Genomic DNA, 19,037 nt, shown 5'->3' on the forward strand with positions numbered 1-19,037 from the left:
TTTCCTGAGGGCAAAATCCCAGGGAATGCCCAGACAAGTTTTCAGTTTTGCCACACTCCAGCAACAGGTACAGAGGCTGCCTTATCAATCTAAATTGGTTACCCTAGAGGTTCTGACAGAGCCTCAAACAAACAATACCCATCAGTGAACAGCACTGTATCTGCATGGGGCCCAGAGCAGCTTTAGCCAAGAAATCCAAGGTTATCACCATCCCTTCAAAAGAACAGTCCTGAGCAAAGCATTCACACCATCAGTCACTCCAGGAACAAGAAAATCTGGTATCAGTGGTAGAGAGAACAAAAAAACCAAAGGCAGATATAAACACAGAAGGAAAATACCACTCCATCCCATGACTTCAGAGCAACATCTCTTATTGGTCCAAGTATTCCCCTAAAGCCTGACAGCATCAGACACCATGATACACATCCAGGTCAGCTCAGACCATGCATGCCCTCAAGTTTAAGGGAGGTGGAAGAGAGCAAACTATACCATATTAATACAGAGCATAAGAAAATACCTTGATTTTTCTAAGGGAATTGAAATTATCTTCTTCCTTTCCCTAACCCCCTAAATATCAAAGGTTTATGAGAATGGATCCAGAGAAAAAGCAATCCTGACAGGAGACTTACCTAGCACAGCGTTCTCTCCAACAGAAGCCCATAGGAATGCCTAGAAAGAAAAAAGCATATGAATGTGTTTTAGAATAATGTCAAACTTCACAATCTACTGTTCAGGAATTTCCTGGTTCAAAAGGAAAGGGTTTCCTAGCAGCTGGATTTCTCTTCTATGTAATTTTTTTCCCTTTTGAACCCATGAAAATTAATACTACTGAAATATTCTGTAGCCCTCAGTTCTGTAGTTAAGCTCCACACTATGTGAAAGTATCATTTTTTTTTTTATTTTTAACCTTGCCATCTGATAATAAGGAGAACATATGAAATGACTGAAGAGGAAAACACTTTCTTCCTGTTGATTTTCCATGACACTTGTGGTTTTGTAAAGATCCGCCTTGTACTGTCAGGCCAAAAAAAGAAGGAAAAAAATTGATGAGAGAGAACTGCTGGAAATTCTGTTTCTCATTAAAAATACAGAGAAACTTGAAGTCCATTATACTCTTAGATACTGCACATACCAGAAATACTTATATCCCAGAGGAAGGCATAACATGACCGTATAATGATGTGGTATTTCCAATTATCTGATTTTTCTTTGCACAACACTACTTAGCACTGGCCTGTTGTTTTGCCAGAAAATTTAATTCAGATTTACTTTTTATTTTACTGAGTGGAAGAAAACTGGACAACGATATTGGTTACAGAGTGCTCTCTTCTCCTTTAAGTACAACACCAGGATAAAGACAAAAGCATCACTGAAAAAAGACAAATCTCCTAAATCAAGTGCTAGGGATACATACAGCCACCCACCCTGAACAAAGTTCTCTCAGATTACCAGAGTCCACCCTGAGTGTCATTATTAGCTACCAAATCTACATTTGTAGATGACAAGAGTAAAATATCAGAAGTAATCAAGCCACATTAGGACCTACTCCCAGAACAAGAAGTATTAGTTTTCTCTTTAAGAGGGTACCAAATCTTCATGCATCATGCTTTGCAGAACTGTTTCAGTCAAGATCAATCTTATTTCTATAAAGTATTTAGCAAACTTACCAGTTAAGCCAATAAAAGAATTCACAATAAGCAAAATTAAAGAGACAGGCAAAACCAAGCTCAAAGAACTTCTGGAAGTGAAATATCTGATCTGCCACCCTGGCTTCAGAGAAAGCCCAAGTAAACAAAACAAGTGTGTCTGAGGCTTTGACAATAAATACATTTGAGCTGTCTTATGTCTCCAGCAGCATACTTTGCCTTCAGGAAAAACAAGTCTTACTAAGACTTAGCCCATCTCCAAGCTTTAACTTTGCATCAAATTTGTAAAGTAACGTTTAGGTAAGATGTCCAAAATGTGAACAAAGCAAGGGCAGCAACTTTATTTCACAATACACTTTATTTCAGTACTTTTAATCAGCGAGAAAGCAACTAAACAATACCCAATTCACAATACATAGAAGCTGGAAAAGATATTAAGGTTCATGTCAAGTTCAACATGCTCTATTTTTATCTTCAGTCATTAGCCTTCTCATTAGCAGTAACTTAATATGTGAGAAAGGATTAGGAGCAGCTAGGAAGTTACTCTGATGTAGAAATTTATTTATATATTTAAAAAAAAAAAAAAGCCCAACAAATAATTCCATTAAAGTTTCTCAGACCTAGCCAACTAATGCAATCTCCCATTGTCCCAGTATACCCAATTAAGGCTTACAGGCTGTTTTAGGAAGTAGTAATTAATTGCTTACTATTTCTTCATAGCCATGGTGTACTTCATAAGCTTGTTTCATTCCAAAATTAAAAAGCAATTCTGGACTCTCATTTTGCTCCAGCTCACAGAGTAACAATCTTCACATCCCTGTAGTTTGACACTAATGCAACCCTTCCTTTAGCATGTCTTTTTAACAGTGAAATTTAAGATACTGCTTTAAGAGCTGGCTGAAGATGCATCTTAAAGCACAAGATCAAACCAAGCCGACAATCCCATGCCTGATTTACTGGGAAAAGCAGAGTTTACATTAACAGGGAACTAAAAGACAATCCCTTTGAAAATGTCCCAGTACTTCTGCACTTCAGGGAGGCTATAAATAGACAAGAGGCACGAGCATCTGCTGGTCTTTAAGAGAAAACAAACTGTTTTTGAGCACTCCTGGACATGTGAGCACCTACATCATATGACAGCCTTGTTTAGAGGCCAGAACTCTTTCAAGAAGTCTAAGGCATAAGAACTACCTGTTTTTTTTCTAGAGACAGCCTTAGCACTAGCAGTCATCGTGACATTTATATACACATGGAGGTCCTGAAAACTTTTCAGATGACTGTTAAGCAAAACTGGGAATTAGTGCCCCTCTCTCTCCATGTTATTTTGTTGCATATAAGCAATAACTTAATTTCTCTGAGAGGATTAAACATTCTGCCAATTCTGACATCAGGAACTTCTGCTCTCTCATGGTAGATTTTAAGTAATACAGAACTTAATGTTCCAAGACAACAGTAAAAGCTTTTAACCCAGAACAATAGAAAAGTGTTGTGGTAAACTTTGCCTGGAGCCAGTTTAGTTACATCTGGATATACGGCACCAAACCCAAGATAAACAAATTATCCCAAGTGGAAAACCACCAAAAGATCTTAATTCTAGAAGCTCTATTTTCTGCTCATCTAAAATTATGAAAGCAACTTACTATTCTTTGTTTTATCTGACTCTTGATCTGGGCTTTGTCCTTCTGTTTCTCCGGCTTTTGACAGAGATCCGATCTGGGACTGCAGGAGTGAAGCAGATTCAAGATAATGCCAAGTCCCAGCCTTTGTTGAGAAATTCCTCTTGCACTTAGAATGAGGAAAGAACTACGAAGTTGATTGGAAAGGGGGTAAAAACCTTCATACCTTAGGCTTGTTCCAGACTTGCTTCAAAAAAAGATACCAGGGATACAACTTTGCTGGAAGATGAGTTTTTTTGGCTGAGCTGTACCTAACAAGCTGTATCCTCTCAGAAGAGTTAACAAAGTTTCAGTATTAAAAGCTGCTTCATCTGTTCTGCAAAACACGTCTACCACATTGTCTCATTTAGCAAATCTTAATGGAAATTCCTCCAGCTATGAAATACCAGCTGTAAACTAACTGATTCTCTCCCTCGCTGGAGAGATAGATATTCCAGAACTGCCTGGACACAGTCCTGTGCCATGTGGTCTGGGATGACCCTGCTTGAGCAGGGAGGTTGGAGCAGATGCCCCACTGTGGTCCCTTCCAACCTCACCCTGTCAGCGATTCTGTGATGGTGGCGAATCTTGAATTAGAACTTAAGGAAATGTTTAATTCTGCTCCTGCCTCAGATTCTCGAAAGTAATACTGAAATGCACAAGGACTTCCTATGTCAGCACACAGAGAGAAGTCAGAGCAGCTTCTGAAATCCCTGGCTCAGAGGTGAGACCTTTTAATTTCGCATGAATACGCTAAAAATGCTGCCTTCATAAACTAGGCAAGTTAAAACAAGCCCCTTTTCAGCTGTTTTCTTTTGTGGGTGGGGTTTTGTTTTTGTTTTACACTAACCAACAGCCCTGGTTGATACAGCTAAAGTCTCTGGAGGACTGTTACTTATTTTTTTCCACTGTTGATGCTATGGAGCCAGCGTAAGTCTAGAAGAGAAACATTCCGTTTCACATATGGGCCTTTTTTTGTTTGTTTTTAACAATAACAGTACAGGAAAATATTCTCTGAATGAATCAATCTCTGGTGAAGTGCCTTGCTATCTTTATTTGGGGAGGAAGAAAAGCCTGAGAGTTTTGCAAGTTTACTATTTCAGAAAAAAAAGAACCCCACAAGACTAGACTGAATTAGAATTACTAAATATCAAGACTCAAAACTTTCAGGGCAGTGAATATGACTACACAAAAGTATCCAACCTTTTGTTCAAAATATTACATTAGAAAGTGGAACCAGCCTTGCTACTGCAAAATACAAATAACCTTTGAAGTTGCTAAGGCAATTAGTGTACCTAAGCCTGAGTCTATTTTGGCTATAGCCAGTGCATATATATTGGAATAAAACACTTGACACTGTCCAGGATCTTAGCTGACCTGCTTTTGTTAAAAGATATCAACTAGCTGCATCCTCAAGGAATCTGTAACAGCTGTGGAATATCAGACTGTTTCTCTCATGAACTCTTGGACAGTTCTAAGTAGAAGTAATAAACTATAAAATACCATGAAAAACACAGGTGTAAGGCTGACCCACAAGCCTAGCCTGTTCACTCTCAAAAAACCATACTGAGTGCACATAAAGTGAAATACAAATCTGATTTTGTGGTTAAGCAGATATTATTATCTGCTCTACAAGGATTTATTTTAATAAAATTTGCATGACTGTGCTTTCAGCAGTTTTCAAGTCCCCTTTTACCCGCAGTGTAGCAAAGGTGTCACATTCAGTGAGACCTTCCTTGAGCACCTGGATGAAGTCAGCACCGGCTCACAGACCAGTTCAGGGCAGCAATGCTGTGATGGCAGCTGGGGGACTGCACGGAGAGCTTTGGGTGATCAGCCTGTACCTCAGACTACAACCCGTCTCTAGTAATTAATGAAGATACCAGCTCTGTGGCTTGAATTATCTTTCAGTAAATCTTCACCACAGGTAATTTGTAGCTGCCTGCTGTAAGACTTTTTTTGTAGACAAGGTAGTGCTTTACATGCCACTACATTATTTCCCATGGAAATGCCCTGCAAACACCTGTTATGTGGCACTGATGACAATTGTTCTTCTCTTGTTCTGTGGATACACAAGTGTGCTCATAATATGTGTTAAAATTTGAACTGACTGCTCACATTAGTGAAAATTACACATTTATCACTAATGCCTCTTACAGATCACCCTTAATAAATTTGTCTTAACTCCCTTTTACCAACAGTTCAAATGTACAACTTGATTCCACCTTCTTACTAAGGGCTAGGCTTGTTATGCTGAGAGTGAAAGAAGAATGGATTACTAACCTGATATCCTTCTCTCATGTTTTCATTCACTCCTTAAATTTAGGTATATCCTGTTAATCTAGAAACAAAAATATCACTCATCTATCACCTTTGTGCAGTTCTAGTAGTACTCCAAGAATGGAACTCCCTGGGTTCTTTGGACAACTACTTGTGGAGATATAAAAGACACTCGAGAAATAATCCCCAAACCTACAAACTAAGGAGAAGTTAAAAAACAACAGATGGGAGGGAAGACCAATTAGTACACGTATTTGAGAGGAAGCTAGAAAAAACTTCTAGCTCCTAGCCTAGAAAGCAAAAAGATGGATTAAATTTCTAATGTCTGAGTACATGAAGTTCTCAAAATAAAAGCTTACCACTTTTGAAAAAAAAAAAAAAAAAAAGACTGAGAAGTAGGCAGCCATAACATCAACTGCTGAATCCAATGGCTGTTTCTGTTGCTCTCATTCTGTTATTTTAGTCCATGAAATGACCAAAGAAGAAAGGCAAACCAAGTGCCACATAAAACAGGGGGGCTTTTTAGCAGTCAGGTAACTCTTCAGTGTCACTCTAACTAAGTCTCAGTCCAGTGGATTGACCCTTACGGATGCAGTGGAACAGAATCTCCTGTAACCTCAGACACAACACCAACTTCATGGCCCACCCCTTCTCTAGCCCTGCCTGTGAATCACTGTGCATCAGAGTGAAAATGCTGCTAAGTGGATTTGACATTCTCTGACTACAGACACAAGGATTTAGATGCCAGAATGCATCTGCATGTCTCATAAAAAAAGCCCTTAAGTATAAGAAGCTCTGAAGTCTCAATACAACGTAGGTTTTCACCATCTTGTCTGAATTTTCAGCCCCATAAACAGTCATTTTTGCACCAAAACTTCAGGCTTGGTCACCAATTTCGATTCAAGTTCTTCAGTTTCTAAGGGTTCTATTTTTTGTTTTGTTTTGGTTTTAAAGATGACAAATTTTCACATCATTAAGACTAAATTACTTACGACTTACATTAGAACTAAAATAGAGCCCTCAATGTTCCTAAGAGTCTTCAAATATCTAAGGGATGATTACAGAGGATAATTAAAGACAATCTCCTTTCCCTTGACTCAAAAATAAAATGCTGTTCTGGGTCCCTATTGTTGCTTTTTCAAAGCAGGGTGATCGTTTCCAGAGTTGTTTGGTGTAGATATTTTGCTTAAGCAGCAAACACTCCAGGCTACAACTGATGAGTGACCTTGAGACAGCTCTTAGAAGGCAGTTGCCATAGTAACACCACCACAAATGTGGTACATCCTCAGCTGACACTGCCAATCTGGTGCAACAGATCCATAATAAGTACATCTACTCCCTATCAGAGTCTCAGTGTTAAAGGAGGAAGTTACTGGATTTTTTTTAGAATTATTTAAAAAACCTTGTGCTGTGGTAGACACTGTGTATGATATCAAGTGACTAAGGCTATATAAACACACAGGTCCACATAGTGTTAAATTAAGTTAGGTTAAATTAAATTAAGGTTAAGCACCCTAAAATAATGTGCTACTGAAAATTAAAGGTACTCAGAGTGTTATTCCAGAAAAGAGTCCTTAGCCAAGGAAGCGAATCTCCTGAAGAAACCCTGCAATAGCACTTGAACTTATTTTCTCATGGTTATCTATCTTCCAGATTCTGTAATACAGATGAAGCTCATGGAACGCTGCTCTGTTAAACTACATGCAAAATGCAAGCACAATGGATTGTTTTTGCATGCCAGAATATTCCCAGTCTCACAGGGGAAACCTCATCACCTTGAAAAAAACAACTTTCAAACCAACTTGGCACTGAGGAATAGTGCTGCCTTAAAGGGTTTATCTCTACAGTGTCCTACCTGTTCTTGTGAGCTCTGAAAAAGGATGAAAAAGGTGAAATTTTTATTGAAATGTCAATAAAAATGAAGCAGAACTGAAGAGTGCTTGGTAACAAAAACATTAAGTAGAACCATTTCTGTTTAAAGACAAAAGATTAATGAACAGATTTATATAGTTAATTATATCAACTAGCAGTCAGATGTTAAAGTTTGCTTTGAAACTAAACTGCAGTTTCAAGACCCTCAAACCAGCAGAAAAGGCCAATCACATACATTTCAGTTTGTTCATGTTGAAGAGATCCTATTAAAGGTAAAACAGTTGAGGATTCCAATCAGAAACAAATGCTAGGACTGTTCTGCCTCTGATAAAGGCAGCTCACTTCAAGGGTTTGCCCAGTCATAACAGAAAACATTTGCTGAACTCCCACACCAGTGAAACCTGTGTGTCAGCTAAGAGTTAATTCCATTTACAAGTCATACACTTAAAACAAGGTTTTTGGACACTCCAGTCTAAAGACTCTGGTCCATAGCTAACTCAATCCAGTACCTGCCCTGAAAACTGCCAGAGGAGCTCCTGCATCCATAACTGTAACATAAAGGTAGATGCAGAATAGAAAAAAGCTTCACAGACAACATCAAGAAGATAAATTCCCCCACCCCAAAAATCAAATTATTTTTTGCAACTGCGTTATAGCACAATTATCAAAATACTGTTATGTGTCACTCTTCCCACTTCCATCACCTGTGAAATTCCAGGTAAGATGGCTATATTCCAAACTACCCTGTGCCCTATAAATCTGTGTTACCAGCACTGAGAGATTCTGTTTTGTACAAGTGTTCACATAAACATAGAATACATTTCTATTTAGCAACAGCTTCCTACAATAAACAAGCTACAATGATTTGTCTTCAGCTGTGCATGTAGTTGTTTATTTTGGCCTATCTGCACAGGTTCATTTGGAAACTACCTAGACCTAGACATGAAAGGCACTCTTGGTATAATAGTAAGACAATAGCTGTACACAAAATACATTCTGTACCGTCCTTCCCTTTTGTTTTTCTCCATATGAAAAAAAAAAAATCTCTGCAGACAAAAAAATGTAACCTTGATCTTGTGGAAGTGAAAACTAGAATTTCAATAACACTAGATTATTAAGCCCTGAGTCTATCAAAGCTGGCAAATATGTCAATCTGCTCTGCAGGTTAATTTAGAAATGCTTATCACAGCTGTTAAAGATCTTGACTATTCTTAGTCCTTAACCTCAACGAAGAAACCAGGAAGTCTCTTACCACCACTGACCACACCACCACAGGAGAAAAGCAATAAAAATTTTTTCATAACAAAGGCCAAAATATTTGTATTCTACAGTCCTGGTAAAAGTCCTTCACCCTAAACCCAACAGCACAGCATTGGTGATCTTCTGAATCTTTACAGAAGTGACGCATTCAACAGATTGATTCTACTCCAAAATAAAACCATTGCAGTACTTATCCCTTTCAGCAGGTTATTCAGCTTAGCAATGCATTTGTGCTACACTAGTAAAAAAATACACCTTAAAATGCTTGCAGGTCGCTCAACATGAGTTTTCAGAACAGCACACAATGTATCCACTCAATCCCTACCGATTTCAGTAACATTGATTTTTTAATGCAGATACAATAGGTAAGGAGCTACCAGTAACAACACACAGCGAGCATCTCATCCAGCTCTTCCTCACACAGGTTGATAGAGGGTGCTGAATTTGTCCTACCCCCAGGGACCACCTGAGCCTCTCTGCTATAACACATTTGTTTCAGAAACAGAATGTTAAGGGAGCTCCATCCAGTTCCATTTTGCTTCCACTCTGGCTGCTCCAGTCCCACCCCACCCATTTCCTTGCACTAGTCCTGGTGTTTGTGCCACCAGGAGCAAGCTGACAGCCAGGAGCTGTCAGGGGGGTTGAGTGTGATTTTGGGGTCCAGGTTTTACTGCTGGTAGCAGGGAGGGAACGGATGATTTTGCATTTAAAGCTGTTTGTTGACTGCAGAGCAGGGGAAAGAGAGGGAACAGAAAGGAAGCACAACAGCCCTGACTTGGCTCGAGAACTGTGGGAGTGGACTGTGCTGCCTTAGACAGCATTCCATGAAAATGCATTTAAAGGGTTCTGGTTTGATATTTTCAGTTAATACTAGAAAGATGACAGTTAGCTGTGATGTTGTTTGCTTTTTGCACAATACACTACCTTAGCTCCTACCTCAGCATTGCAGACAAAAAGAAAATCTCAACCCGGTATATAAAGGATTCTTTAGGCCCTAACCCAAACCAGCCTAAGTTAATAATAAATATCTGTAGTGACAGAAAGACAGGACACGTTCCAAGTACAGAGTTCTTTAGATCTCTGAAAGGTCAGGGAGCTTTTTAGTAAACAAGAATAACTTACACAGAAAAGAGCTTCAAGGTAGGCAAATGAGGTTGAACCCGTAGACCCATTCAGTTTGATTTTCTCCGTTGTATCTGAAGATACAATAATTTTTAAAATAACCATTACATAGGCTTTAAAGTTCACTGCTTTTACAAAAGAATACTATTAGAACAGGGTACGTTTCCTAATGTCTTTCTTCCCTTTATATATAAAGACAGGACAATTAAAATTTCTAGTTTAGCAGCACACAATTTTTTTTTTGAGAAGGTTGGTCTAGAATTACTATCAGAAGGAAGAAAAGATGGATTGTCACCTGGCAGTGATCACGGAGCAATAGGAACAGTTAACACAGACTGTAAACCAAGAAACTGGAGACAAGATTAATATAATCAATAACTGATTTTCAGCAAGCATTTGCTCACCAAATAGCTTGAAGTCTTAGTCAGAACAGGACTTCTAACTGAAATTCCAGCACTATAAGCATGCCTGCATGTTATTAAAGGAAATAGTGGAAAATTTCGCAGGCTGACATCCAGAATGTCTGCGGTTCCTTTTCATATTTCTCTTCTTGCAAAGCAGTTATTACACCAGAACTTAAAATCTTTTTTTTTTTCCTTTTTCTTTTGTGAAGCCTGGAAATTTCCACTGCTTTAAAAGATTTTTAAAAAGCTTTCTCCAATGTACTGCTCAAACAACCTTCCACTTCTGCCTAGACAGACTCTTTAGTTTAAGGCAAAAATTTCATTGATACAAAGTAGAACTAGGATGAGGGGGAAGGAAAAAACTTTGCTCACAGACCAAAACCACTGCTTGGCCAATGTGAAATATTATCAGACTAAGCATTAATCTTGATAGAGGTCACTTGAGGTTCAGACAGACGGGCAAGAGAAGATGAAGCAGCTGAGGATAAAGCTACCTGGCTGCTGTTCATTTGAACAGAAACTACACTGGATGACAATTCTGTTCCTATCAAGTGATGGCTCTCCTCCCATTTCCTCAAATTTGCACTCATTTTCCACTGCACTGAATCCCACTCCTCATGCCTGTTACCTGCCCATGGTACCACAGCCAGTTCAGGTCTGGCAGCACTGGCTCTCTCCAAGTCTGGTTTATGAGCCTCGAACCTACAGCACCAAAGGATTGGGAGTTCCAACACAAACCTGACAAGTGTAACACAGAAGTCTTTGAAAGCTTCCTCAGCCAGTGGGGGTGTTTTATTTTTTCAGTTTTCTGTGGGCTGATCAGAAGAACCGCCTGCTTTAAGGGGGGATCAAATGGGTATTCTAGGTTAACAGGAGGTGCTGGGTTTGTTCCATTTTATTCAAGTTTGCAGATAAAGTACTTGTGCTTTTGTTGCCTATGATGAACCTATCCATGAATCTATGACTAGATAAATACTTATAATACTGATTAAGAGGGATTTCTATCAATTACTGCCTAAGAATATGCTGAGGGTTGTCCACTGAGCCAGCAATCTCCACTCCAATCATCAAAAAGATAAAACTAATAGAACATAGAAGATAAAACCAAGAGCATACTACAGCAAAAGACGCCACTAAGCCTGCTTTAGTTCATTGCAGCAAAGATGAACAGAGCACAAAAGGAAGTGCAAAAAAGAAAGTCCTAAAAGTTAAACAGAAGCTGTTTGATGGAATTTGAGCAAGTTGGTTCTACAACCAAATATTTCATGCTGAATCATGAAATGGGGTTTGATTTCATACCACTGTCTAAATGTAAATGACTCAGCTCATCAATATTTGAGCAATGGGAACTAAAAACAAAACATTAAACCCGTGCAGTCTAGAAAGGTTCCTTTCTAGACCACAGCAATAAGTTACTGTCTTTTAATAACAACAATAAGATGGCTAAATGAAGAGTGAACTATTGCTTATGCAAGTCAAGAAGGCACCTTAACTGTACAGAGATTTTTGTCCTTATGAGATTTTTAAAGTTACATTTCACTCATTTGGATAAAAAGAGTAAAACAGCACCCTTTGGGTTTCCAATGTAAGGCAGAAATAGCTGCTTAGTCTTATTATGCTGCATTTCATATCTTGTTGTCTAGCTAAAGTTCAGAGCAGCTACAGGCCTGCTTAAGACTTAGAAAAACAAGAATTCAAAGACTTTCAGATGAGCGAAATGGAAAAAAAAACCCCACCAAAACACAGATCTCTGCTGTAAGCTTCCATTGCTTAGTCACCCTTTGGCATAGGGAAGTATCAGAAACACTCTGGCTATTCTTCACATTTCTTTCCAAGATTATGCTCTTATTCTTTTATGTCTTTTTTTAAAAAAAACAAGTCTCCAGAACAGCACATAAGAGAATTAGAACAATGATTTTGCAGTGGCTGGTGTTAGTGAGCCAGCTTTGCATCGTGCTTGTAGAAGGAGTATGTATATTTATGCTACTTTGTGTAATGTATATCTATATATGTATGTAATGTATATCTATAGATATACACAACACATTTTGTGTTGTATATATATTTATACTACTTTGTGTAGTTCAGAAAACCACAGGATAGGAAAGTCTCCTTGATTTTACCACACAGCTCATTGCAAACAGGTACCATCTTGCTTGCAGTGGGGAAAGTTATCAGCAAGTTATATTCACAGGCACTAATTCTCAAGTTTGTCACGACAATTATGAAAGCTGAGATTTGTAGAAAAACAAGAACCAAGGAGATGGGTATGGGATGGGTTATATTTTAAATCTTCACCAACTCTCCCTCAGGAGCTTGATGTGTCATGTCTTAGTATTACAAAAGCCTAGAAGGGACAGCAGGGTTTGTATTTGGATGCATTACCTGGAACTGTTGTGTTAATGTTATAATACAGCCAACTAATTTAACATAAAGCTGTCACTGTGAAGAAAAAACCACTAATAATCACTTGAAAGAGTTTCCCATTAAGCATTATGACAGATCCTTTCAAATTAAAGCTCTTGCCCTTGCTCTTCATCAGGTAAAGACAACAAGCATTTGTTACTGTTTAAATTGTGTGTACAACCATACTACTTGACGTGGAATACTGAGGTATTTTTCCTTTAAAAGTTCCAAACTACTACCTGTTAATGAGTATAAAGCAGGAAGGACATTCAGCATATCTCTCCCCTTACCTCCAGGAAAACATCCCTTTAATACAGCACCAATCACCCCATCACAGCTCTGCCTGACTTGGCTCAGTAACAGGAACAGAGACACTTCCCTGGACACAGCACGGTGACAACTGAAGGCTTGTCCAGCTTGTGACCAACCACAAAGATAAACAGGTGTTCTAAGACCCTCCTCAGGAGTGCAATATGTGAATTAACAGTCTTGCTACAGCTGCATTAGGAAGAGAGAGGTACTGCATTACAGCTCTGTTGAGCACATGGCCCAGACAGACACTGGCATTGGAAAAGAAACGCTTAAAATTAAATTAATTGGGTAAGTTTTCAATAACATCTTATGACACTTGCTTTGAACACACGTGCTGATCTGCTTTATTCTACACTGGTACACTGAAAGTGGCAGACAAACACCACCTCTGCCAATTGTTCTCTTCAGCAAACACAACTGGTACATAGCCTCCAGACAACAGATATCAGCTTGCTCTTTTCTAGCCTGGGTAGTTTCCCCAAGAATAATTTTAATTTCCTTTCCCATATTCACTAACTGCTCTTTTGCACATTTCTACCTCTAGTAAAACTCAGGTTGGAAACTCCATTAGAAAGGATTCCCATCACAAATAATTTAAGAACTAACTGTATTTGTTGAAGAGAGCACCATCATTCTTAATTCTTTTCTATTTGTAGTGTTGTTCAAAGACATGCTTGTGCTGCCTAATGATAAAATACTCCAGCAAGATTAATTTTTACCATTTATTTTCATTAAGCCACTGCATCCACAAAGGGTATCACATTCTAATCCACCTCACCTAAAAGTTCATTGGGAAAAACACCTGAAGCCCTTTGGAGATTCAAAGAGTAAGTTTCCTCCATACATTAAACAGCTTTATTTGCCCCTGACCTAACAATAACAATGTTTGCTGGAGAACTTTTACAGTGGTTTTAGATTTTTGGGCAATCCTATCCATTAAACGCAGCTGTGATAGTTTTACTCTTCAAGTCAAGACACTACCCATGTTCTAATCTTCAAAAACGAATTTAACCTGGTGGAAAGCAACCCTTTAAAACCAAGTTTCCAATAGGGTAATGACCCATAACCTAACAAAGAAAGCTTGACCTGAACAGGCTCACATTTAAGGACTAAAGTGACAAAGGTGGGGCACGTGGGTGTACCACCAAAACCAAAGCAAAATAAAAAAAAAAAAAAGCCCCAACAACCAACCAACCAAAAAAAACCCCAACCAAACAAAAAAAACCAGCATAACCCTCCCCACACACACAGAACACAGGGAATACTCAAAGGTAGAGAGACACTTGTAGAGTTGACCTTATCACCTCCTCCTTTAGTACTGCAAGAGCACTCACAGCCTCAGAAGCAGGTGACTTTTACCATATCCCAAGGTTATTAAATGAAGTGTTAGGGTCCATCTCAAGTGTACCTCCCATTTATATGGGGCAACAAACAACTTGATGTAACCTCCTTCCAACTCAATGTAGCATACAACTATCAGTGAGTGGAAATATATTTCACAGCAGACTTAAGTCAGGAGCAGTTCAATTCTTTCACAACTGCCTCTTCCCTAATACACCACATTTACAAACATCAATAGGTCTAAGCTCAGGAGGAGAGGGGGTAAAACAAACAAAAAACCCCCCCAGGCATGCTGCCCCAGGATTCACATTACATATTTCTCACTACCCTCTCATATCCCTGGCACAAAGTATACTATTCCTGCCCTCCCCCCTCCATTTCTTTAATTATAAAAACAAGGCAGGAGAATATTTAAGGTATTTCTAAATACTCAAAAAGCTTCCATGCACGTAAAATGCAGAATATCCTGTATCACTCAGTCATTCAAGATCACCTCTTCGAGGGAGGCTCATTTAAATGCAGAGTTGAAGCAACCTCCAGTGTCAGACTGGAGTGTCCAGTATCATTTTACATGCTACCAGTGGCTTAATTTTGTGGACAAACATCATCAAGACACCTTTTCTTTCTCAGAGTTCTTGAAAAATAAAACCACACACCCGTTTTTCTATGCAACTGTAAGGGAGACTAATCTTGAAGGTTTTGGCTGTGATTTCTTGTCCATCATTAATACAAAATGATCAAAAGATAAGGTTCCATTGTAAACCAGATCTGCTTCTTCTTTCTACTCTGCATTTTGTCTCACGGACACTACGGAAAAAAAATCGATAACTAGACAATGCAAATTGCCCAGTTAATTAATCCAAAGCCAGGATGAACATGGGCTACAAAGGAAGAGTCGAAACCCAAAGCCACAAACAGGCCCAAAACCCACACAACTCATATTCCAAATAAAATCAGACTGGAAACAGCACACTGTAATCACGAAAGGTACTCAAAGTGAGGCTGAATACTGCATTTCTTTATCTTCTATCACTTCCCCTGTCCCCCAGCCTTCACATCATAGCAGCAAAGCCATGAAATCCACTGGTATTAGTTTAAAAAAAAAAAGATATATATATACAGCAGTAGTAACAGAGTTGAAAAAAATTGTGAACATCAGTCAGTTCACCAGCCCATTGTAACAGCTGCTAACAGTAAATACAATCACTGTATGTTATAGTTATAATGCACAACCCAGTTTAAAAAACAAAAAAGTAACAAAACCAAAGCAAGCCCCAAACCAAAGGAACACGAAGTTTTTTTCTGTTTCCTCTAAAGCCAAGTCTTTATGCTTAGGCTTTCAAGCAGACTGTATTTTTTTTTTTTCTGTGAAGCTATCTTGTGTTTATATTTAGAACACACAACTTTGTCTCATGTGTAGCAGCACACTCTAAGATGGAAATATTTTATGAGAAAATACTCATTTCTACAACACTGATGACAGAATTTTAAGTTTACTGTAAGTGTCCACTTTAACTATATTATAGCTACCATACAGCTAAACATTACCAACCCTCACACTGCCTGGTTTGCTGTAGTTTTGTCCTGTTATTCCAGATAAGACTCCAACACAGTATTTTCTACTAACTTTTATCTAAAAGAGGAAGGAGATACTGTCTGAATACGAGCTGACAAACAGAGAAGCTTCTCTTTTAAAGGAAAAGTTGACTGTGCTCAAGAGCAGGAGCAGAAACCACAAACAGAACCAACTTTAGAACCAAAGAGGATTCTGGGAATTAAGTCAACCCCAGACAACATCCCCACTCGTGTTCACCCCATTTACATCCCAGAGTCACTGAGACCTACAATGGTATGTGACCTCGGGGGGGTAAAAAAGAGAAAAACCTTATCTCCATCCCTCGATAACACAGTTTCATTACAGCTGCGAGGCAGAAATGGACAAGAGGCACGGAAATCAACCTTTTACTCGCGGTATTTCTCGCCTCTTTCCTTACGACCAGAGAGACAAGGAGACAAAAGAAGTCACCCCTGAAACTTACCGGGGCTACGGGATGACCAGAGGGAGACAGCAAGGTCTCGGCACCAGACAAACCCCGCGGGATGGCACAGGGGCCATTCCAGCCCGAGCGCTTCACCCGCACATCCCCCGCGCTCAGGGTGAGGAACCGCGGGCCAGGCGATTCCAGAGGCGAACCCGCGATCCCGAAGACGAACCCACAGCGACCTCCAGCCTCCCGCTGCCACAAGAGGAACCTCCTCCCCAAAATCACCGCGCTCGGAGCAGCATCGCCCGGCGGCGCGGGGAGGCTTCGCCGCACGCCCCGGCCCCCGGCACCGCCCCGGGAATGCCCCTTCCCAAAGTTACAGCGAGCGAGGCGCACGCACCGCCCGGGGAACCCCCTCCTCCCCACACACAGCCCACCCGCGCCCTCCGCCCCGCGGGCAGCCACGTCCGTGCGGAGGAGCGGGGCGAGAGGCAGCCAAGAGCCGCCCCCGAGGGCGAGCCCCGAGCCGCTCCCTCCCCCGGCCAGCGGGCAGCGCTCCCGCCGCCATCCCGCTGCCGCCCCGCCGCCAGGAGCGGGAGGGGGGGGACACGAAGGAGAACCCTCCTCCCTCCACTCGTTACTCCCTCCCCGCCTCCCTCCAAGCCCCGCTCACCTGGGAAAGGAGCCAAAGCCCGGCTCGGTCCCGCCGTGCCCGCCGCCCTCAGCCCCGCGCCGCCATCTTCCTCCGCTGCCTCGATTTAAACCGGGCCCCGAGCGGAGGCACCGGCGGGGCGGGGCCCGCCCCCCCGGCCCGCGGGGCATCACGGGACGTGTAGTCCGCGGGGCGCCGCTGGAACAACGCGCGTCTCGCTGGGTTTGACTCGTCCCGCGCCCCCCTCGGGGCCGAGGGAAAAGGCGGTGTGTGGGATGATGGCGTTTTGGACACGCCGATGGCACTGGGAGCGCGGTGACGCGGTGCGGGAGCGGGTGAGCGGGGGGAGTCCTCTCCTCCTCGAAAAAAAGGAAGGTCACAGCCCCCAAAAATTCATAGGAGGACGCGCAGAACAATATTAAAGACTATGATGCTTCTCGTCTTTGGATACACTGAAAATGAGCGTTAATTTACGTATAAGTTCATTTCAAAACGCAACCCCGTGTCCCCTGTATTACACACATTACGTATCCTGCACACATCTTAGAGCGTAGGAGGTCCCTGCTACGTGTGTCTCTAGGGTTTGCAAATACGAAGTGCAGCTTTTGTAGGTATAAACTCAACGACAGAGGGCTGGCAATCGCGAGGGAAGGTGGCGGCGGTGAAGGCGGGAGATGTCGCTGTGCCGGTGCCGCCGCCCGGCGGCGACCGCGGGAACTGCGCGGGAACTGGGACAGGAACAGGGAGCAGCCGAGCCACGTGGTTGAGTTCCGGCAACGCGGCGGCGAAACTCGCGCGGGGGAAGCGCCCTACGCGAAGCAGCCGCTCACACGGGAAAGAACCCCCGGCAACGCGGCGAGGGGCTCGAACGCACGGGAAGAGCTCGTAACGAGGGGAAGAGCTCGTAACGAGGGGAAGAGCTCACTGCCTAAAACGAAGCAACCAAGCGCGTGAGAACTGTTGGCAACACGGCCACGGCTCGCGCGTGCGCAGCGACTTCGCTGATGCCCAGGGTCAAGTGTGGGCAAGCTGGCAGGAGAGCTGCGCGTGCGCAGTGACGCCGGCGACTCTCCGGCGTCTCCTGCTGGTCAGAAGGCGGCGCTGCAGCGAAGGAGCCTGCGCATGCGCAGCGAGCGGACGCGGCGAGAGGTTTTATCTTTGTACAGGCTGTCAAATAATAATAAAAAAGAAAATCACACCCCCCCCCCCCCCCCAAATAAAAGTTATTTTGTGTTTGGAAATAAACGTTTAGAGTTGTTTTTAATTTATATGTGTTGTCGTCTCTTGACCTCTTAATTATATCCTTCGTACATTAAGGGGGTTGATGTGTAGTCTTCCCAAAAAAGGGAGGTTATAGCCCAAAAATTCCTGAAAATTCCTTGGTGTGTGTGTGTGTACAAGAAATATAAAAACCTTAACTTTTTCCGGTTTTCTATATATTGAAAAATAATCCTAAATTATATAAAAATTGATTTCAAAATAGAACCTTGTATCAACTGTAATATTATATATATACATATATATTACATATATTATATAAATTATATATATTATATATACATATCTATTTTATATATTATATACATAAAATATATATATATACATATATAAACAACTGTATTATATATAGGATCTTGGAGCGTGAGAAATTCTGAATGTAGATCTATAGGGTTGGAAAACACAAATACAACCTTTATATCCAGAAATTAAACAATAAAAAGGGGACTTGAAAGTGGGAGAAAACATGATCGATACGCAGGAACTAGAAATAGCTCCGTGCATCGGGAGACGTGTTTTTTTCTGTCCCCTCGCAGGGTAACACCCCGAATCTCAGATGTTTGGCTGGGACTCGGGGGTCCCCCACTCCCCAAAAAGAGGCACGTTTGGTTTTAATGGCTCGCTGGTGTCACCTGCTGACGGAAAGCGGTGCCGCAACCAAGGTTTCTTGTATTGATGTGTGATTATTAGAAATTATTAAAACGCCGGATGCCAAAGCCAGTAGCACGGGTTTTATTTAATGGTAAATGTGGGGGGCAGAGAAAGAGAAAGAAATAGGAAAAAGAGGCGAGGGGGGAAGAAAGGAGGTGACAGAGAGAGATTAC

The 19,037-nt window shown here is 41.2% G+C and overlaps 1 protein-coding gene across 5 annotated transcripts in view; it reads right to left on the reverse strand.

Annotated features, from left to right (window-relative positions):
* The window catches only part of NCOA3 (nuclear receptor coactivator 3), a 67,181-nt gene extending 50,103 nt beyond the window's left edge, over nt 1-17,078 (reverse strand). For 2 of the 5 annotated variants that reach the window (XM_050313556.1, XM_050313553.1), the window contains exons 1-2: nt 16,957-17,078; nt 630-669 (exon numbers count right to left, since the gene is read on the reverse strand). The gene's annotated coding sequence lies outside the window, so the exon portion shown is untranslated. Of the gene's footprint in view, nt 1-629; nt 670-16,337; nt 16,535-16,956 lie in introns of those variants that run through there. The other 3 variants (XM_050313557.1, XM_050313555.1, XM_050313554.1) reach the window with 2 other exon arrangements.
* Between the last annotated feature and the right edge of the window lie 1,959 nt (nt 17,079-19,037).

This window comes from Myiozetetes cayanensis, unplaced genomic scaffold (assembly GCF_022539395.1).
Source record: "Myiozetetes cayanensis isolate MyiCay16 unplaced genomic scaffold, myiCay2020 scf19, whole genome shotgun sequence".
In the NCBI taxonomy this organism is placed as follows: domain Eukaryota; kingdom Metazoa; phylum Chordata; class Aves; order Passeriformes; family Tyrannidae; genus Myiozetetes; species Myiozetetes cayanensis.